This window comes from Cardiocondyla obscurior, linkage group LG10 (genome assembly GCF_019399895.1).
Source record: "Cardiocondyla obscurior isolate alpha-2009 linkage group LG10, Cobs3.1, whole genome shotgun sequence".
In the NCBI taxonomy this organism is placed as follows: Eukaryota; Metazoa; Arthropoda; class Insecta; order Hymenoptera; family Formicidae; genus Cardiocondyla; species Cardiocondyla obscurior.
The window spans coordinates 3,560,830-3,584,179 of NC_091873.1; the positions used below are offsets into that span (position 1 = coordinate 3,560,830).

The window sequence follows — 23,350 nt, forward strand, 5'->3', positions numbered from 1 at the left end:
GCGCTTCCGCCTGCACACGTACACTTTCCGCGAAGAGTCCGGCAAATATTTCGCCGGTTTTACACACGACGGCGGCGACCTTACCGGAAAACCACGCCCGGTCGTTCCCGTTTTTCCTCCCTTCGCCCTGCACCCGAACCCTTTTTCTCGCTCCAGTATCGAAGTCCGCCGTGGAGGTCCGCATAATATCTCCATTTGCCGGTGCGACGATGTGCGGTGCCGGTCCGCGCGCTTATTTACGAGACGGGCTCCGCAGTTAAATCGCAGATAGCAACGCGCCGACAACAACGGCGTCTCTCGCCAGGAAGAAACTCCCGTCGGGACCTCGCGCCGGGACTGGGAGAAGAAAGAGGGTGCGCGCCGGTCCGCGCAAAGTCGTGATATCTGACCTATCCGTTCGTGCGAGAGCCGCTCCGTAATCCGATCGGGAACGGGACCGCGCGCCGACATCGACATCTCGCCGGTGAATCGCGGTGTCGATACGTATAAAGTCCGAGGAAACGGAGTGCGCCAAGTTCGCCGCACGGCAAATGTCGCAAGGCCGTTCGTCGACTTGCCGCCCGCTCCGAGTAATATCGAGAAATGTGCCGGCGCGAGCGGCTGAGATATAAACGCATAATCCAGTCGAGATGAAAAGTTACTTCTTCCTATTGAGCTGTCGCTTTTTTTAAATATAGCCACTTTATCAATAGAATTAGCTATTTGACAAGAAAACGATTTAACGCAATAAAACTTGTTAAATTAAAACGTCGTATAATATTAAAAAAAAATTTTTTTTTATGATTTTTGTCGCATATTTAAATTTAGAAATTGCGAAAATAATTTATATGCGTCGACGTTGTAAAATTGCTAGCAGGCTTCAAGATACGTTTACTTTGATATTCGAGCTCATATATGGCACGTGTACCGTTGTGTGCACCATTATGTAGTATTAATCTGAATTTTCAATCTTACGCTAAGTGCAGTCTACGTATTGTGTCAAAACGCGATGTGTTAGCATGCACGATGACAAGAGCGGCGTCCTTTTCGGTCTAATTAAATGATTTCGGTGCGAGATAGCGGTTTATTCTCGCCGTAAATTGAATGGCAGTAAAGTCAATGGCTCTCATCAGCGTGATGCCCACGACAAATTCGTTTCACCACGCATTCATGTGTGAAAGACAAGGATAGTGTTGCATCACTCCGTGTAGGAAGCGGTAAGAGGAGAACTCTTGATACTTAACACGCAGGTTTACAGTGTCTATCTTATCTTTAAAATTAGATTTTTTTTTTCTACTTAAAGGTGTCACGCATTCTCGTCAGTTGGCGAATCCCTTCAAAGCTTCGATCACCGTCGCCCGTCACATCGCGAGGAGCAAGTGACTGTTTTACGTGTTTGCAAACAGCACCGAAAGGGTCGTGGTGGAAAAAACGCAGCGGTGGACGAAGGAGAAAGTACCGATGAACGTAAAGATTTACAAGTAAGTAATTAATTGAGTAGCGTAATTTGTTAATTTTGTAAACTGCAAAAATTCAAAACCCGGACGTGGAATTGTCGAGGATCCATGTCGCCAAATTTCGCGTGACAAATGAGGCGGTTTTAAAGACTGCTATAATAAATCCTACGTTTTTACGAAACGACGCGATTATTTCGTATAACAATCGATCAGTTAGTTGGTCCTTGGCATTTTTTCGCTTTTTTTTTTTCCTTTCACAGCCGCCGTTATTTTGCGCTACGATCGGTGCCTTCACGGTGTCGGTCGCTCGCGAGATAATCGTAAAAAAAATTGTTAGCGGATTGTCCGTTTTGGGCGACGTTAGAACTCGCGGTTGTGCATACGATTGCGAATACGATGTTCCGCGAACATCGACGTGTCCTAGTCAAGGTTGACCGGAGCGCAGCGACGATCGCCGTCACGCTCGAAGAGTTTCGTTTCCCAATTTCGTTTTTGCCGCGTTGCCCAGTTCTCTCGGCACGCTGACAGCTGTTGGACGGATGATACCGACCAACTCGTAGAGAACTCGACTGTACGTTTCGTAAATTTTGAGGTTACTAGGCAAAAAGGCAGAAAAGTCGGTTCTCCATCAAGCCCTCTCTTTTTGGCCCACGGAACCTCTAACTATAAAATTGCGATTTTATTCACGCAAACGTGAGCCACGTGGTTTAAGAAATATATAAAAAATTAAACAGAAAAGTGAAATATTAAAAGAAAAAAAAATAAATAAATTTTTGCATCTCTTTTTCGAGCCGTAAGTTCTCTCGGAAATGTTACGGGCAATTTCAGAAATAGTTAACTGCAGGGAATACCGTGCAGTTCTTCCTGCAGACTTCTTGCCAAACTGTCACCGGAGTGACACATTGCGACGCTGCCACTCTTGAATCGCGACATTAGCGAAGTACCCGAAACCTGTCGCGTTCATTAATCAGCTTTCTCGGAAAAAGTATCGGGAAGAGAGCGCGAGGACTGAAGCACGAAGAAAAAAGGGTGAAGTGGATCGTTGACGATGAGGGAACGGGGGGGACCTGTCAAATACCGGGTATCACCGTAATACGTCCGCCCAAAAAGGTTGTCGCGCGTTAAACGTGTAAGCCGGGTGCAGGAAGATGGAACGTCAGGAACGTTCGGCGAATACCAACGGCTCATTTGCCAATTTTCGAGGAGGTCCGCGTAACAGAGGGACGTACCGCGAGAAAAAGTAAGAACTGAAAAAAAAAGGGAAGAAGAAAGAGAGAGAGAGAAAGTATAAGTAGCAAAAAGGAAGAGGAGAACGGGTATCCTTCTTGACTTCCCTACGTACTCTGCACGGTCTTTGATTCGCGGTGACGCGGTATAAATAGAAACCTGCTCCTTCTTACAGCCCGAACCACTCACAGTCTCCCCGTGCCGCCTGTTCCCTCGCTCGACCGCCTCGTTCTCTACTCCCGGCTCATCTTCTTCTTCTCTCATACTCCTCGCCCTCTTCAGGGTTCTTGCAGGACTCTGCTCCGTGCGCTGCTGCTCCTCCCGTTCACTCCGCGCCGAGGTAACCTGTTATTTCAGGATTGCGAATCGCCGGGTGTTTTTGCGGGTCTCCCGACGTACGGCACTATAAATATCAAAGTCTCTTCTCTGCTCGCAAGCTGCTCGCCCGTCGACGTACACGACGACGCGGCGACGAGGACGTGGACGTGGACGGGAAACGTGGTCGCGGCGAGCAACGCGACGGGGCTCCCGCGCGTCTTCTCTTCCCAGAAAATGAACGGGGCGCCTTTTCATGGCATCTGTCGCGCTACTACGATCCCCGTAATTAAACAGAATCGTCGGGCGATCTACGTGTACGGTGTGTACTTACCCCCGCGCGTATACGCGTTACCGCCGGTAACAGGATGGTCGCGCGCGCTCACGCCGCGTAAGAAACCCCGCGAGATGATACGCTTCCTTCCGCAGGATCCAATCGGACGACCGGCATATATATCCTTGGGAAGATTCCTCCGCGAATTCTCCGAGTCACGAAGATCCGCGTTAGGATCGTGAGGATCACGTCTTCGTGACTTCAAGGAGTTTCTTTGCAGGGCACGATTACCAGTAATGAGCGGAGCAATTATTTTAATGCCGGCCGGGTATTACGTAAATATTCGTAAAGGCGACGTTTATTTAAACCCATCTTGTCGTACCTATCCCGCGTATAAAGTCATAAGCGGTAAATGGTATCCAAATAACATCCCCCTTAGTAATGTCGTGCGATGTTCCCTGTAATTCTTGCGCGCGGCAGAGACGCGAGCGCGCAAATATCTCTACGAAACCTATTTTACGTTTTTCATTTTTTTTTTTTTTTCTCTCTCTTTCTCTCTTTTCAGCAATATCTTACTAATTATAGCGTGCGTTCCAAGCTCCAATATGACCGCGAGTGGCTTCAAATTAAATGCGAAATAATTTACAGCAGTCAGTTAAGAAACGTATCGATAACGCAAAGGCGATTCAAATAGAAAATTTAATTTTCGGGATAACGTATTTCCTTCTGGAGAGCAATATTTCTTTTTCCCGTGTCTGAAGCGCGCTGCGCAAGGCGAAATAGCGAGGAGAATTAAACGCGAGCGAGATCGATAACGAGGGGGGCTCCGGATTTGGTCCACGGCCGGGTAATCTCGCGGTCAGTCGTTGATATTCGGCGAGCGTCGCCGTGAAAGTAGCTCCGATTCTAAACGTAATTCACGGAGTGCTCGTTTCGAACGGGCCAAGGGTCCCGGCACGCAGGACGCATCTCTAATTGTCCCTCCCGACGTGCACGCGGAAGTTCTGGCGACTGCGTCGATTTTTCGATTAGCCTGCGCGCCGCGAGAGATCGATTCTTCATGCATTTATTCAGCCGGCGTGCCGCTGATAACCGAGGGATCGGCGCAATCGCGGTACCAGAACCGAAATTAATTGCCATTTTAATCTGGCGATAAGGATGTGCCACCGGCCGCTCATTTATCTTTCGTTGTCGGCCGATTTACCCCCGCGCCGCCCGATTAATTTATTTCAGACTCGGGCGAGAGAGCCTCTCGATTAATTGCTCCGGCTCCGGTCCTTCACCCCTGCGACTTTAACGGAGGAGCCTGTCTGCAAAGTCCTTGTACACTTTGTTACAAATTCGAGCGCATCAGCCTTCGAAGCCGCTTAACTTTTTAGCGATACGAAGTCGCGCGAGACTCGTGAGCCACCGATTAACGACTTTGATACAGATTTATATCGCCAGAAAGCAAATCTCATATTGTTACCGTGCAATATTTTATGCAGAAATAAATTTGAAAGATTAAAATATAATAAATAATTATAAATCGCGGCATGTGTGTCGCGAGGTGAAATAAATTAAGCTGCGTGGTATTTCTTTGGACGAGATTTACTAGGATATACTTTATTATGTCGAGATCGTAGAAAGATTCAGTTATTAGCGTTTCAACGCGACGTGAGGTTCTTTGCGCGCGTCGAATCTCAGTAGATCAAAGACGCGAAATAGAATTAAGGGAACCCAATTTTCCCTGTGCGAGGTGTTGCGCGTTCGCTATCTTTCCGTTTTGCTAATCGCCCGCCGATTTCCTTTCGGAGATGACGGGGATCATCCCCGAGCCTAATCGAACGCCGCGCGGATGTGCTGGTTAATGCTTGATTATTCCCGCGCCGGCTGTCGATGCATCTCTTCCTTCCTTCGTTGTTCGCATTTTCGCTAAGAGCCGGTTCGTCCGCTATCCACCGCCGCCGCAGCCGCGATATTATTGGTTGCTGTAGACCAGCTACGATCTCAAGGTGCGGCGGAAATCGCCCGTTATGAGGAGCACCGGTGATTAATTATTATGCAAACTAGCGGTACCAACATTCCCCGTCCTTTGGCGCGTCCAGCGGGAGATCGCCGCCGTCACAGTTGCTCGGTATTACAATCTGTCGATCGAAGCTTTTATGCAACTTGAGAATTAACTTTAAAAGTGTAAATCAATACGTAAAATAAGTAAAAGTTCGCTAACAATGCAGATATTATTATCTTTATATAATACCTCGGAACGCATTACGTTAACTCTACATTGCACTCGCTGCTTCAATGAAATAAAAATCTAAATATTCCATTTGAGAAAAGCATTCGGGACACGAGCTCTTCTTAATATTTAACAACCAATCGTTGCAATAATATTCCAGTAAAGACTGAAATATATATTTCGTTCCCGCTGAGGAATATAGACACTTAATAAAGTTCCGTTGAAAATACCACAGAGAGAAGCCGTACTCTGCAGATGGAAATCAGGCTTTCTTTCTTCTCTAATTTATCGCCTGACAGATTTTACTATCGCGCATGTAAATTTCTATATCGGCGGATCGCGCAATCTAAGCCGGGAGAAAAACAATTATAATGGCCAAGAAGAAGCACGTGACAAGCAGGTGTAATCGCTCGTAATTGTCGTTCAATGCTTCTTCTTTCCGGCGAGCCTGCCACATGTCTGCGGCACGAATGATTCTCGCGTAGATCCAAGTTAGGTATTTAAAAAAAAAAAAAAAAAAGAAAAAAAAGAAAGAAAGAAAAACGGTTTGCATTGTCGAAGGTGATCGGCACTCGTCTCGCAATTACCCTTGGTACTCGTTGGTCGAAACGCTGATACGATCTCTCTCATCGTCGGAACGTCCTTGCGCAGCTCTTGTGCATAATTTACGTAAGTGGAAATCCGTTGCGATATAGTAGTAACTTCGCCTACGATGGCTGGCTGCGTCGCGAATGCACGAGCGAATCGTTTAATCTCACGGCAAATTAACGATCGCATTGAGCAACGATGAAATGTTTGAGGCTCGCAAAATTTTAAGCACGCGAATACCGATTGTATTAAAACATAGTATCGCACGATCGACCGGACTGGTCGCTTTTTATTCCACGTGCGTTCGACTGCACTTTGATAACGAATGCAGGTTTATAACTTTTGTCCGGTAAAGATTTCAGAGACGACCAATGAGTTTTGCATCCGATAAACGACGGGTGACTGAATTAAATCTAGCCAGCTCTCTCGACGTGGTGAGCTTGTGCGTAGCCGTTGATAATTAATTTGCCCTCCGAGTAAGTACACCTAATTTCGAATATACTCCGTTCGAGACAAGTATAACGCCACTCATTCGCCACGATTTATGATTCGAAACCCCCGGATTATACCGTCCCTCACTTGAATCCAATCGTAAGTAATTTATATTTGATTTCGCACACAAACATTTTCTGACGTGCCATTAAATTGTTTCGCAACCTTGTGATTGTATAAACTCTCGAAATCGTTTTTTGTGATTGCTTGATAAACCGCGGAAAGAAAGAGGGAGACGAAGGAAAAGAGATAACGTGATAGAAGTATCATGACATAACATAAAAAAAAAAAAAATTGTAAATGGATATTCGACCTGGCTTCCGCTTCCTGTCATCTACCTGGTCACATATGACACAAATCGTCCCGAAATCCGTAGCTCGGCTTGAGATTAAAGTCGTTTTTCATATTGCGACCGCGGCGTTTCGATTGGTGACACGCGAAAAATGAAATATCTGAAATAATGGAGCCAGTCGAAGGGATGAGAATAGAGGAAAGATTACGTTTCTTTTCTTTTTTTTTTTTTTTTTAATTAACAAAGTTAGTACGCGAAATATATAATAAAAATTGACTAGAAGTTCTTGGAAACTGTCCGTTATAAAAATAAAAAAATTAATAAATGAAATAAGATTTATAATAATATACTTTTTACATTAATAGAGGTTATTCAATTTAATACTTTTAATAGTTTTCTAAGTAACCCTTTTTTTTTTCTTTTAAAAACAATATACAAGTAAGGATTTTTTTCGGTAAAAGAATAACGCTTTACTTAACCGTTTAAAATTAAATGCAAATCTCTCGATTACTTTTTTTTTTCCTAAATTAAGTACTTGGTATTAGCAAAGCACTTCTCTTTCTTTCTCTTCGTGTAGCTGGCATTAATATTTATTGGTCCATTTGCGAGAAACGCCGAAGAGACGCCGGACGTATTACAATGCGGGAGAAGACTCGATAAACTTCGACTCTATTGTCCTTGTCTTTTCGTGAAAAAAAAAAAAAGAAATTTATTCGCTGAAAAAGAGATTTTAGAGAGAAATAATTTGCAAGCGTGCATTGTGGGTATTCCGCGCCGCTCGGAGTTCCCTGGATGCTTTAAAAGCATCATCGTCCCATGCTCTCCGACCAGCCCTAGCAACGCTATTGATTTCCTACATCCCCTGCGAGAACTATCTCGCAGAATTCACCCTCTTTCGTGGAAATGCGCCCCGCAAGATCATGATACTCCCGCGCACTGTACAATAAAGCATCCGTTTCGATCTCACTTTATAACTCCGCTCAGACGAGAACGCGTGTTTCAAATTTCGGTACACAAGAATATAATAAACTTGACAATTTAATTATAAATGAAATGTTTTACACCGATGACCAAACGATCTACGCTAACGATAGAGAAATACACGCAATCTGCGTATATAAAATTAATTCGTAGTATAAAAAAAAAAATTAAAAAAATCTCTGTTTCTTAAATCCTGACGTTAAGTAACGGACAGCTTAGCATAATTAACATAATTAACATAAATTCCAATCAGTTCCCATGTCTCGGGCGAATTCTTAATCATGAGAAACTGTCGGCCACCTTACAACGAGCAGTTATAAAGTGCCGTTGACTCTTTCAAAATGGAATCACGAGGAAGATATAGCTTCGGGCGGACCGCGCCACCCAATCATCCGAAATTAAACGAATCTCCCGCGTCTCGCTGTCGCGCGGGCCGGCATCGCCGAACGAATTAATCTCGTTAGGCGAGAAAATTAGATTCCTCTTTCTTCGCGCGCTCGAGAGCCCGTGACCCCCTCTCGACTGGAGCCGACTGTATTATTATCATCATCGCGGAAATTTCATCGGTCGGTCGGAGATAACTGATTCTCCGCCGCGACGAGGGGGCTCTCATTTCCCATCTCGTTTCCATTTGGTCCCACGACGTCACGGACTTAATAAAGGTGGTAATCCCCGAGTAACGCGGGGTTGTTTCGAACGCTGATAAACCATACAAGAGCTGTAATTTCCGACAATCGCGTGTACGTTTTGAACGTGTGTGTGAGCGCGATATAAAACGCCGCTCCCGCACACATATCAAAGTTGCTCTCTCAGACTTGGCCAAAAAAAAAAAACCGTCTGGACCATTCCCGCTCCGGTCTGACTAGCAGCTTTCGTCGGGTGGCCGGCAAAAACTCGAGATCGCGATTAGAAAGGCTCGTTCTAAACAAGGTACGCTATGAAGCCGACGTGATGCGCACGATTAATAAACACATGTGCTTAATTAATAGTGCATCTCACGACGCTCCCCGTGATCTTCGCCGAAATCGAGAGTTAGAAACACGTGCGGTTTCTGGAAGATTTTAAGGCGGCCGCTGTGAGAGACGATCCTCGCGTCGGAGGAAGGAAAAAAAAAAAAAAAGTCTTCTTTGAATCAAAAGGGCGGCTTGGTGCAAGATATACGAAAGATGATATAGTCCTGCGACGTGACCGCTCCTCGTTTTAACTGTAATCCCCCGTTTTTTTTCTACCTCAAAGTCGACTTTCCCCGAATAAGAGGATCGCGTGTTAGCCCCCGTTGTATACTTGCGATGTTCCGATCTCCCGTTTTTATTCCGTACTCACTTCGGCATTCTACGCGCATGTATATCAAGCGCAGTCACATAATTTTCAAATTTAATCGCTACACCGCCCGGCACCGCGCGGATATGGAAGAGAATTTCCTCGCCCGTTCTCGAACGTACTCCGCAGCGCTTTATTACCAATTAATTGCAAATTAATTATCGACCGAGTGTAACTATTTCATTTCGACGTTTATGAGAAAATTACGCCCTAGCTCTCTACAGCAGGCTCATGCCTAGTTATTTTACCGTACTGCCGTACAGCGATCGCCGGAACTCGCTCAAGAAAGTGGCGAATGAAGCAAGTCAAACGCTCCGTGCATTTCGCCTGTGACATAACTTTTCCTTTCCGAAGCATTTTTCCGAAGTACAGTTTCGAAATACACGAATATTGATTTATCGAGATCTCAACTATTTTGTTTAAAAAACGCTTAGAATTTATTATAAAAGTGGCTGAAAGAAAAATATGCAACGTTCCGGAGATACTCTGTATAAAGGGAGGGAAGCACACGCTGCCGAGCGCCGTCTTTGAGATGGGCGATCTTAAAGAACGACGGACGAGCAGAGCGGCGTGATCGACGTGCTCGCTGCACCTTGCCAACGATATAAGAATCTTCGCATTCTTCCCGGTGTCTATTTTTATCGGCTGCCAAGACCGCGCGCCGGCCAACGCGACCGCTTTCCACGTTCCAGCTAGTTGGCACGCGCTCGGAAAAAAAAATTCGCAGGCGATCTTGGAGGCTCTTGCGTTTTCGTTAAGAAACGCGCTCTGGATACGCCCGACTGGAATCTCTATTACCGCGACTCCGCGAGCCCTCATCCCGCCGCTAACATTCGGCACACGATGCGTAACAGACGCGTATTACCGGTGAGTGCGTTCGCGTGGGAATCCTGCGCGGTTACGGCAGTCACCGAGGCATCGCGAGAATTCGTGTAACGTATTAAAATGGATACTTCTGCTCGGCGGGAGCGAGCCTTAATGGCGTAGATAAACAAGTAATTAGAGGTGCGTTTTGCCGGCAGACGTAACGCCTTAATTATGCCGGCGGCATCGCGTACGGGGCTCGCCGGCGTAATCACGATAATTTCGTTAGAAATCTTTGTTCCGGATTTTCCGCCATTTTTTTCAAGTATACTTAATGATACGCGGCGTGTAATTAATTATTAATGCTTCCCTGATACAATGTACATTCCGGAGATTCTTTAATGAAGATGAAACGAGGAAAGAAAAAGACGTTAACGAACAGAATGACGAACGGTCGCAATTTCAAGAGGATTTGATTCTTTAAACACCTTCGCTCCTGGAAATCAGGAAAGTAGACTTTCCGGGAAGTCGAGTCAAAGAGAACGAGTAGCTCCCGTGCAACGGGAACGTAAAACGCATAAGCAAATTATCGTGTTAACGTGCATGGCACCGCCTGGGAATCTACGATGAGTAATGGAGTCGCATTTAACGTAGACCGGAGATTAACCAGATCCGATAAAATTTCATAAATTGCGCTTTAAACACGACTCCATCGAAATTGATTAGCTTATCGCCCGATCTGCTGCATTAAAGGTGATGCCATCGAATTAGTCATCGCGGGGTATCGGCATTACCCGGCCGTAGTTGCAATTTTAAAGAACGACGTAGGATGGAACGGGGAGCGTATCGGTATATATCGCCCCGTGATTCAGCTCGATTCCATTCATCACCCTTCAAAGGTATGAAACGCGCGTGGCGGGTCATAGTTCGGAAAATCTCATAAAAGGCGCATTCGTCATCGCACCCTAGAAACTCCTGCGCGACAGATGGGTCCGTCCACCCTCGATTCATCTCGGCGAAGCGTATCGCGCGTACACGCACAGGGGCATGTGCAACCGTCACGCGGTCGCGATGCGGCGCGGCGCGGCGCTGGCGCAACAACCGTGAACTTGGGTGCACGGCGATGCAGCGTGCGTAACACTTTGCCGCGCGGCGCGGCCTTACACGTTCCACGGCAATCCCGATCGGATTAGACGCACCGTTGGCGAGCGCAATGTGTCTCGCATATTACCGTCACGCTTGGCCGACCCTGTACCTCCGTGGCGCCAACCTGGTTGCTCTCCTTTCCCCTCTTCTCGCGACGTTCTCAACCTCCCGCGCATCTCTTCACCCTCGACCTCCCCCGGCGGGTCTACTCTCTCTTTCTCTCTTCGCCCTTCGCCGCTCGCCGCGCGATTACGGCGCGGAGATAACGCGCGGTGAAATAAGAGTCCACCGTGCGCAGTCCCTGATAACGAATGATAGGAATTTAAATGAGCCCGCCGCGCATTCCCAGGCGCATTCTTCCGCTGTTACTTTTCGCACCGCGGCCTCAAGGCGCCGAGAGGTCTTTACGTATTGCGGAAATTGCCTCGCGCGAGTCCTCCGCGGCTTGTATCCTTGGGCGCACACCGCTATCGAAACATCTCATTAATGGCTTTATCGTCCACTTCCGTGGTCTCTTATAGATGCAGCGGATATGTAGGCGCAATTTCGCAGGAACGTAAGCCACCACGGCGAGAGCTAGCTCCTTCTCATGCGGCGTTACCGCGAACCGAGTCGACGCGACACCCCACACCGATGGAAAATAAAGAGCGCCGAGACCGCGGAAAAAAAAAAAAAATACCGCAAAAGGAGGCAAGTAAATGGACGTTATCGACATTAAACGGTCCACGGCCGATGATTTACACGCACCTTAAATCGTCGACATCGCGAGTCTCCGGGAATCCACGGGGTCGGTAGGTAGGTAGCCTCTGTCCGATGTATGACCGGTAATTCGTGCCACGAAATTACCGTCGCCGTTAATACACCGCCGGTGATTTATTCGCGAATCCTTTCCGGCCTAACGAGGATTCTACGTGTCAACCGTAGAAATACACCGACGCCACCGGTGGAAACCTGTCATTCTTATTACGACACGGCACCCCGACCTATGCGCCGTGAAAGAGAAGAGAGAGAGAGAGAGAGAGAGAACGAGGAAGAGAAGACGCGGAGGCCGCAGAAGCGCGGAGATGCGCGGCCCTTTCGCGAAGACCGTACACGCCGTACCTGTCCGCTGAAATCCTATTTCCATCGTGAACTTTACGACCTACCTGCACCGTCGCCCATTGACGAATAAATCACTCTTCCCGGCGAGAGGCGACTTCTCCACAAGGTTCGCACTGATAGAGGCGAGAAGCGGACGAACAAGGGGACGAGGCCGGGGAGGGGGGAAAAACTCGATTAGATGGAGTCATCTTTCGTTCGATTTAAATTTTCTGCCGATTTTCGATCCGACGGTCTTCTTTCCTTCTTATTCGCGAATTGCTCAGACGGTATCGGATTTCTCTTGAAAGGCGCGAGAATGGAGGAACGGGAGGGACGCCAGGTGGCTTTATCACGCCTCGGGCTCGAAATGTAAGTTAGATTAACGTAATTCGCTACCACGCATTGAGCCGTTCGCGCCCTCATTTGGCATCGGAGCTAGATCCGGAGCATCGTTCCTTCGTTCGGACTTGGGAAAGGTCCCTCTCGTCCGCCGCGCGATATATCATTCGTTTATCGCTATCGGGACGCCATTCGATACAATGAACGTAAAATAGAATACGCGAGGATTAATCGTGTTTTATTGCGCCGGAGGGTTACTGTTAGCAGGATGTACTGGTTCCTCTGCTGGCGATATTACACATACGTTTGATTAAACGTCCGCGATTATGTTCCTACGATAATTAAGTAGGTACCGTTGCTGAATCTCCGATCGAAGATATTGTTCTATCGTGACTGCGACCGGCAGCGTTACATATTCATCGACGCTGTAACGCGAAATGAGATATTTAGTTCGGAATTTTTTGACCGTGCAAAAAGGATTACGGCGACGCGAATCGACGATCAAGACTGAGCTCGAGGATGCAAAAAAGTTCTAATCGAGATTCATCGCGCTGAAATTTTCGACTGGCCCATTAAACCGCGCGCCTTTCCAGGAATCTATCGACTCATTGGTCCAGCTCAGCGGTCATTATCGCGAGAGGGCATCTTTCTGAATTATGCGCCTCGCGGACGGGCATAAGATGCTGCTTGTTGGGAAAAGGGTGCGCGTAATTGATGGGCTTTAATGGGCTGAAGATTATAACGTGCCGTGTTTTAATTACCGTGATCACGGTGTGTTTTCCTGTTATTATGCGGCCTGATACGAACTGGCGCGATTGAGAGCCCTAAACTTTGTGATTACTTACGACGATCTTTCTGCCAATAAATGTGACGGCGACACCATTGCGCTCCGCGAAGTCTTCGATTAACGATTACTCTCCGCGGTAATGATTTATTACGGTAGGAGGTTGTTACGTAAGTACCAAAGGAAAAATGCCTTTCGGTCGGGGCACGTCTGAAGCTGCCGTAGCTGGCGACCACGAGGCACCACCTTGTATGCGGAATTAATTCCTCGGTCAGTCACGCGTCGCTCACGCACGCCACGTGAGGCAACGCATCCGGATCCTTATCCTTGCCGTGAAATCTTCGCGGTAAAACGCATCGCCCGGAAGTCTTATCGCGGCAAATTAACATCATCAGCTGTAATAACGCGCCTTTGTATTTGAGTATCGCGTTCCGTACTCGCTTTCGTACTCCGCTTACTCAAAGCTGCGTTACTCTCACGCACCGTCGTCTCGCAAGCGCCGTTGTTAGACGCGTTAATTTCCGTAGAGACCGCGAGTCGATTCAATCGCGGCTTGATAATGCCTAACATTTAGGCACCACGATCTCCGCCCGAATATGAAATATTCACCGTTGCTTGTACCGACAGGTAATTTAATTAGAATCAAAAACTTGTCGAGGGATGCGTCTAGATAATGTCATCGAAGAGAAATGACGCGATCAGTCGGAGGTCGCGGCTCGGGTCAAAGTAATCGCCGGTGCGCAAACACGTTCGGCTCGCCTCGTCTTGGACGTTAAGCGGCGCCGCGGAATCGTCGTCGATTCGTCGATCCCTAGCGGGGAATAGTTCATTAGGTCATCATCATTACGCGTCACTTGTCGCACAAATTAACTTTCCCGCCCCCTCGTCCTCGTGAGAATCGATTGTCCCGTATATACCCTCCGCCGCGAAACTCTTTGTCCGCTTGCGGGGGAGAGCCCGTTCGCTGGCTCGAACTCCGACCGATACGGCCATTAACGGCTCTTGCGTCAGCTCTCGGTTCTCGAGGATGATGACACCGAGGAATGCGAGTCGCCGTTGATTCCTCCGCTCCAATTAGCGTTGAGCAATTCCTCTCGAGCGGCCGTCGATCAATCGCTGGGCATTGTCGGAGTGCGTTTCCTTTAACGGTCCTCGCGTCGAGATATACGACTCGCACGAAATCACGGTTCCAAGTCATCGTCGCGCTCGAAGCAGTTAAATCCGTGGCGCACACCACGGCATACCGATTTAGAGCCGTACATTACGTTCCGCTATGGAGATATAACAGTACTCGCGCTGCTACATATATAGGTATACAATAAATACAATGTATATAAATTTCTATTTTTTTTCCCTTTTTTTTTTCTTTTTTTTTTTGTCAACTAAACTTTAAGAGTCGGACTGACGCGCAACGTTTCCAAGATAGGATTTCAGAATTTTAACGCGCTATTCGTTTAATTAATTTGAATCGAGCGAAATAGAGCCGCGTCGATAATTAACGATCGTGATGACGCTCATTGAAATTTTGGAAGCGAAACGCTTACCTTGCTCTATCGTAATGGTCACGACCTCGTCTAACAAACGTTTTGGCATTCGAAGCTCTTCCGCCGGAGAATCGCTGGGGAATTCATGACAAAATGGAACGAATAATGACGTAAGCTTCCGCGAGATACCGTGTCCAGATTGGCGTCGTGAATCGATTTTGCTGAATCAACGATTAGATCAGCATTAATTGGCAATAGAGATGATGATTGACGAGCCTTTCGATTTTCAGCGTCCTTGAACCTCGACACTGGCAATTGTCTTCGGATTGAATGTTAAAGCAACCGTGTCGCGTGTAATTTTCATCTTAGGAAGCTTGGCTTTGTCAATTCAAAAAATAATTTTTTACGCGGTTTCTCTAACGCGACATTTTATCTTCTTATGTAAAAAGCTAATTTATTCGTCAAATTATTATTAATATTTTTAGTTTTGTTGGAAAATGTTCCGAGGTAAGCGTTCGCGAAATGAATAAATTACGCGACTTGAATTAGAGACTCGTATGTTTGAGATATACGCGCTCGAGGCAATAAATGCTCCGAATGTCCGTCGTCTTGTCGTGGCCGTAACTCCAGACACATTACTATAAAGCACCATGAAAATGTCAGCCGCGCGACGCGACGTTAAAGCAAAGGGCCATCCGTGGAGGATGGCCCTTTGCTTTAACAGCGCGTCGCCTTCCCGTTTTTCTCAATCTCGGACTGTAAAAGCGAAATCGATGCTACCGAGTGGATACACTCGCGTAGACAGCATAAAGTGGTAGCTGTGATTTTTCTTCACGTTGAATTCCTTACTTGAGATCTTAATTCGAGTCTTTTTTTATTTGTGCAATTGTGCAAAAAGTTTGGGGAAAAAAAAAAAAAAAAAAAGATACGGGAAACCTTTTAATGACTCAATCTCGACGTTTACGTTTAGATCATCGGTAATTTATACGAATGACATCGAGATGATTCATATTTACGCTTCTTGTTTCTATATCTTAAATTTTATTTGACTCTGATATTTTTAATAATGCGATTTTATTGATAATTGAAGTCGCTTGGGAGTATCGTTTCCTTACTGCCTGACATCACGGCCGTAATCACATGATGCATGCCGTACTTACGCGTAATGACACTTCGACGGCACATGATACTCTTCTCTGATCGAACCAATCTATGAAAATCTCCCTCGGTCCGCGGCCACCTACGTGGCATTTCTCGTTATTAATGTTATTAGACGGTTACGTGTCTACGGGCCGGCAAAACTCACCGGTTAACGGTATACGAACTGAGCCGTGGCGCGAGCGACAGCCTTGAGAAGAGGGCCCGGAAGATGCTCGGGACAAACTCTCGCGCTTAAGACGCCCGCGTAGCTGCAATCTAACAGCACTCAGACACACCGCATTCGTGTCGTTTAAATATTCCAGTGAATTCTGTCGCACGTAACAACGGTAATCGATATGTCGAGTCACGGCGCGATTAAATCCGGCGAAATTGATCGTCTAACTCCGGCTGATTCTTCTCGAGTCTTAATTCTTAGTTACCTCGATTTTTCTCTCGACCCAAATTTTCCTACGGTATATTTATAAAATTTTCTTTTTTTTATCTTCGTAAAAAAAATGTTACTATTTTATATATTTGTCAAAAGTCTGTAGAAGTGTAGAGAAATTACTTTAATTAATGCTAATACGATAGATATCTTTTACTGCCTTTGCCAGTTCATTCGAGGGTCGGGTCTGGAAAGAGGATAAGGCTGGCAGCTGGTTAATTTATCGAGTCGGGGAAAGTTTGGCGAATCTCCTATTTGCATTTTCCGTAGATTGCCTTTCTATGCGCGGCCATCTGTGGCGAATAAAGTCGATAAAGCTCCTCTCACAGTGTTCATGATAATCCTCCTTTTTTGCTTCTCATTGAAATGATTCAACGCTTCTGTTTGAAAGAAAAAAAAAAAAAAAAGAAATTTAGGATCGGCGGAAAAAATAGAGGAGATAGTCTGTCTATTTCGCTCAATTTAAATTTCCCACAATAATTATGACTCTCATAAATATTCCTTCTCACGGACCTTAAATTTAATTGGATTTATTGAAGAGGCAGCAATAGAATCATTAAATCTCCCGTCAGGAATGTGCGGCGCTTCTGAACACCTTGATTTTATTTTTTTTTTTCTAATGACAGATAAATCTAATTTTTTTCTCTTTTTTTTTTTAATTTTCCTAGGAACTTTTTATCAAGATTTCGTAAAGAAATTTTAATTTAATCATTAAAAAAAAAAAAAAAAGAGTAAAGTAATAGACATTTTGGTATTTTGACGTCTCGAATAATCAATTCCGCTTTCCACGTAACGTCGCGATAAACAGTTAGTTTCCTAGATACGCAGGATTGTGCATATTTGTCGAAGCGTGACTGCAACACTACATGACTGTGGTCTTTCTTACCCTGGCGTGTCTTTTCTCGCGGCGTGAACCATTTCGAGAAGATACTCGTTGTCTTAAAAAGAGCACGACTTTGGGAAGTTCCCTGGGGTGTGGAACCGCGTGTGGCGCGCCGCCAAGTATCAAGAGGTACCTACTTTCAATCGCGATCCATCGCGCCGTTCCTCGAATAGCAATAGCTCATCGTTATTCACCATCGTTGATGCACGATTAACGCTAGAGCCGCATTTGTCCAAAATTTTTCGCCAACGAAATTTCTTCTTGACGGTCCCCTGTCTATCGTTGTTTCCGAAAAGCTCACGAGCGCGAAATAAAATTTCGCGGCTGCGACGTTCGTCACCGTGCGCAGATTTTGCAAGCCCGATGCGCGGCGTTACGAAAACCATGCTGATAAATGTCGCCGACGTTTCGCCGAAGGGTATAAAGCGAAACGCGTATATACGACTATAAACTCAGCATGACGCAGCGCTCGCCGTAGATTTGCGACAACAGGAATTTTCATCGTGTCGTTAAGGAAAGGAATTTATCACGGAAAATATACGCGAGTTGCGACTCGCGCGTTGTTATAACGGGATACGTATTTAAGTCTCCATTCACAGGACCCGCGGACAGTCCTCGCAACGGAATCGGCATCGGCACCGCGCACGGGCTTAACCTTTTGCGCCATTAGATTCCATTAAATTTCTTTGTCCTTCCCGGAACGCGCGCGTCGGCAAGCTAATGCAATTAAGGGGATAGTCCACTATTGCCTCGTTCGAATATACAGCCATTGGCGATTTATGTTACACCGCGAATCCCCAGCGATCGAATATTAACGTAATCTTTACACCTTTAGGAACCTTATCTTGCTATTATCTTACCATTACTGCACACTTATAATTAGCCGATCATTTTCATGAAATACATTCGGATTTCAATGGTTAATTCTTGAAAATCTGCAATTTCCCGCGATATACCATCACTACGATGATGTCACGGCTCTTCAGGGAATTATGTTCAATGTTGTAAAATTGATATCGCACACCTTTTTATCATTAACATTTGCATATCGCGTGCAGAAACGTTCCACGATGTGTTAAAACTCCGATAAACCTTAACAGTTGAGTGTATTTAAATTTTCAATCAATTTTTTAGACTAATTTTTATCGTCCCGCCTTCATTAGCCATTATAGCCATTATAGCCGACGGTCACGTTACACCGCGGCTGATATCTTATTAACACCATGACGATTATGGTCGCACATTAATTAAATCAGGTTTTAATTACTGCAAAAGTTGAATACATGCACGCACGCGTTATAATTAATAACGTACAAGCCGAAAAAAGTTGTAAAACGTTCGATGTAAACCGGACGCTCGCAGCCAATCCAGAACAACTTTTTCATCTCCATTCGTTCATCCGTTCTTTTCGTAGTGATCCTTTTATCGCTCGTGTCTTCGGTTCCTTTGCACGTCCGTATCGTCCTCTCTACGTTTTTTTTTCTCTGGCTTTCTCTGCTTCTCTCTCTCTTTCTCTCTCTCTGCATATTGATAAGAGATTTTAGCTGGTGCGCGTGAAATCTCGGAGATGAAAGGCGTTGTAAAAAATGCAATAAGCTGTAAGCTAATTTTCGAGATCAAAGCGGATCGCGAGACCTCCGGGTCCGTCGTGTTCTCGACGACTTTGCTCTCGTCGAGTTCGCACCAAGTACGACGGGCCAACGTTGTGGTATCCCGCCCTTTATTACTCCACCCTCACTTCTTTCATTGTACGCACCGTTTTCTGTCATATCGCATTATTGAAAATATTCTAATATATTTAAAACTATTTTTTTTTTTTTTTATATTTTTGAGAGGTCAAAAAAATTCGCTTCTCAGCCGCATACCCGCGTATCGAAGAATCTTTTCGGAGACCTTGTCTTCGGCGTAACGATGATCTCCCATCAGCCAGTCAGTAATCGAAAAATCGTAAACACTGTCGGTAATGGACCATCGAGTTTATGCAACCGTGTCGACATTGTCTGCGGTTGTCCGTTGAGGAATGCCAGGTCCCGCCTTCATTATCTTTAAACCACCGCGACACATCCCTGCGGTTTGCGCGTGTAGTACACGTACGCCGCCTTGCATTATACAATTTATTTTGTTACGCGTTGACCTATGTAGGAATAAAATACACGCGCAAAGTTGTGCGGCCGAGCGCGCGAGTAGTGCACCTACATACGTGGTTTTTGCGTACCGCACTCCCGAGTCAAATTGGCAGAAGCTTTGTTTAATAAAATTATGATATTATAATATAATATCATCGATAGCTATCTTATATCTCGTCTCGTTCTTTAGTCGAATTTTTAACGTTGCCGGTGATGTACGTATGTGTTGTATAATACAAAAATCGCCGCGTAAGTAAGGACGTTTCACCAACGTTGATTCCTCCTACTGACAGTTTGTCTTTATAACAAGCCGAATTAGCCGAGTTTCATTATTGCGCGCGAGCAGCAACGTAACTTCATATCGCCGTCCAATTAATTAGCCGGGTCGACGGCTACGGGCAACAATTGCCGTATTAGTGTCGACGACCCGGCGTTTTGACGTCCACCATTGTTGTCGGTACCCTATGTCAGTAGCCATAGGGCATCGGGGGTTGTATTGTGGTCGGGAGTTGGCAGTGGACGGCATGCCAATCGATATCTCCCGCGTATTCTCCGCATAATGGATAATTTATCGTGCATTCGCCGGCGATTTCGCGGCCGAGTCGTACGGACGGCGGGGCTCGGGATATAAATAGCGGCGCGATTGCTATGTAAAATGCATGCGAGACGCGGTTTTCGGGCGAAACGTTTCGCCGCGGTGGCAAATGAGATCGTTAATAAACGATACGTTTTATTGTGATTTACGGCGGCCGTTCTCGTTCCTTTCTCCGCTAACGACGCGGCGCGTATCGTTCCGCTTGTGTGTACGCAACGGCATGGCGCGTACGAATAAATTATACCTATCAGAGAAATAAATCCCACCGGACGCACGGCAACGAGACAGACACCTGTCGTGACCGACCCCTCGCCCGTTCCTCTTTCGCGGGATCCGTTTCCCGCTGGGTGAACTTATATTTCACCGTGCGCGCCGCTCGACGGGGCGCACGTCCCGAATTTCATCTCGCAGCCGACGTAAAACGTTTCGGACGTCCGCGAAATCTCGTGCGCTGCCTTTTTAATATTAATCCCGCAGGACCATGCTGATGCACCCCGACTATTTTATTTTTCATTATATTGCGTAATCTTATTATAATATAATTTCGCGATGCTCTCTCGGAGCTGACGGAGAGTAGAGTTTCCGGGGGCTTGTGAATTCCGGCAAATATTGTCGAAGGATATCGTTGCTGTCGACGTCGTTGTCACAATGTTGTAATGGATGGGTGCGGTTACGGACCGAGAAGAAGAGCCGTCAGTCGTTGTGGTCGATGCGACTGCCGTCGTATAGTCAAGATGAAGAGGCTAAAAAGAGAGGATATCCCTCGGGCGGTCGTCCTTGCCCTCGCCGGTCGGCCCACGTCAAGGCCATCTTGCTTCGGGCGCAATGCACCCGCCGCCGCTGCATTTTCCTCGTCTCTCTCTCTCTCTCTCTCTCCCTCTTTCTCTCTTTGGCTTCGGGTTTGCCTAACGCACCGTGCGTTGTCGCTCCACTTGAGCTACCCTGTGCCGCAGAGGCTGTTTCTCTCCTCATTGGCTCCCGCCGGTCAATTCACGAACAGACAAGTTACATAGTTACAACCGTCTCTGTCCTTCTCTTTAAGCCACCTTCCGCGCTACCCGTGTGTGTCCTGCGTCTCCGCGAGTCCGAGTCTTCTTCGCCTTTGAGCTTCCTTCGCGCGAAGGCTATCGCCGCTGATCAGCGCGAGACGCACCTCTCTTTTCTTTTCTTATCCCGTTAACCCTCGCCCTCTTCTCTCTTTCTCACTCTCTCTCTCTCTCTCTTTTTCTCTCTCTCTGTCTTTCTCTCTCTCTCTCTCTCTTTCTCTCTTTTACCTTCCCTCTTCTTCTCCGCTTCCCCTGCTTTGTCGCTATAAATATCCGACGAGACGTTATTTTTAACTCGCCGCCTCGTCGACATACGTTCGTGCTGAGCGATGATGGAAGCCACGTCAAACGGATGTGAGATTTATATCGCGTCATTGTCAATTTGATGACCTAACTTAATTTTTTTTTTTTTTAACTTACTAACGCTAGCTTTTTTCAGCATATACGTATTTTTTTTCCTTTTTTTTGTAAATACTTTGCTGTCACAGCAGTTGTGTTCAAATTTCGTCTGCATTTTTTTTTTTTTTTTTTCAATTGTAAAGAATCTCAACCGCGAGTGATATGGAGGAGAAATAAAAATTACAATTAAGCAGCTAATGTCAACGTACTCGAATCCGAAAAGATTTTGCAGTCGCAGAGCTCTGTCGTATAGCAGATTGAACGCGTTTGCATTTTAAATAGTAAGCGAAATCTCTTTCGTACTGTCTCTCGCCGGCAATATTGCAGGCTTTTGTGATTTTCTGACTCTTCTGGGAGAGTCTCGAGACGTCTTTCAAACTCCCGCGTTCGAGTTGGGGGTCGGTCGGTATTTCTCCTGCGCCCCTGCACTGCCTCCGCTTCTCGCGCGATCTTCTCTTTCTACTTCTCGCCATCGCTTCTGTCTCCCTCCGGCAGTTTCGCCACTTTTTCTGCCTTCTCTTCCCGCAATGTTCTCTGGAGCATGACGCCGGCCGTTGATTAGACCCTCCCCTCGCACTCTCCCGTCCTCCCCTGTGTCCAGTCAACCCCCCCGCTTACCTTCCGCGCTTCTACCTCGCTCCTTTTTATCGTGACTGCGTGACCTTGCCAAGGTCGGGTGAACGAACAGCGGCGGCAGCAGCGGAGGTGACGTTGAAGATGCCGGCGTTAGATCGCAACGCTTAAGAGATAAAACAATAATCCGTACCTTATATACGTCCCATTAAGGGCGTAGTAAAATTTAATTGCGGCATCTTAGGTTGACGCGCAACGAGATTTCTCTTGATAAAAGCGCAGGGATAATTTTTAATCCTCTCACAATTACGACGTATTTAGGAAACAACGCGCGCGAGCTCGGAAATTGAAATTCCACGTAAAGCCGAGCTACGGTAGCGAAACGAACGTTCGCCGAAGGCTGCGGTCGCGTTCCTCTCGCGCTCGCCTCGACAGTTTATTGGCCGCGAATCAAAAGTCCAGCTCCAGCCCGGCTCGCTGTTCATTTCCTGCCCTTCTAATCACGCGCGCGGTCTCGCGACCGCTCGTGAGACGAGATTGCCTAACGAGTGCGGCGATTCCGTGCTTTCGTTCCTTCGTTAGGCCGACAAATTGACGATCGTTCCGCAGGTAGCGTCGCGACTAATTTGGTCCGGCTATTAAAACTCGCTTCCTCCGCTTGATTGCTTCAATAGATAGTTATCTCGAGTCTGCGGGCGAGATGCGGCGAGGGTGAGGTCCAACCGCATGGTAGCTCCCGCGAGACCGTCAACTCTCGTAATATCTCGACCATAAATATTTGAATACGTAGCCTGATATTCTCGGCAGCACCCTCGCCAGGAGCATTTTTACGCAAACATACGAAAAATGGAAAGGAAAGGATTTCGAGAAAAAAGGACGCAGCGTAGTCACCGAAATAAATGTACAAAGTACAATGCAAGCCGCGCGAATTATTTTGAAACTCAAATTTATATCTCGCTAAAGTGCATCATAAAATTAAATTTTCTTTTCTTTTTTTTTTTTTTAATTTTTTAAACACTAGTTGGATATTTTATTGACTCGCGCAATTCATTAATTTTTCTTTTCTTTATTTAGCGATAGCGATCAGCGACAAATATCATTTCTCTTTATTTATATCGCTTGTATCGAATCAATCGCTCCATCTCGTCATAATCTCGTAATGATGTACTGAAAGGTTGAAAGAAATGCGAAGCAGAGGAATAAAGCGGAATTTCTTGATCGTGATCTTCAAGTCAATAAGAGATTTCTGTCGACGATTTATGTTTTGATCAATGTCAGACGGGCAGTCTAATTAACTTCAACTTTTTGCTCCTTCATACATTTGCGTAATCGTGACGTTTGGTAACGTCTCACGCGTTATCAG

At 46.3% G+C, this 23,350-nt stretch overlaps 1 protein-coding gene across 1 annotated transcript in view; it reads left to right on the forward strand.

Annotated features, from left to right (window-relative positions):
- The first annotated feature begins 819 nt into the window (after positions 1-819).
- Positions 820-23,350, forward strand: part of LOC139106089 (mucin-2) — a 75,292-nt gene continuing 52,761 nt past the window's right edge. The window contains exon 1 of the mRNA XM_070662600.1: positions 820-1,460. The gene's annotated coding sequence lies outside the window, so the exon portion shown is untranslated. The remainder of the gene's footprint in view (positions 1,461-23,350) is intronic.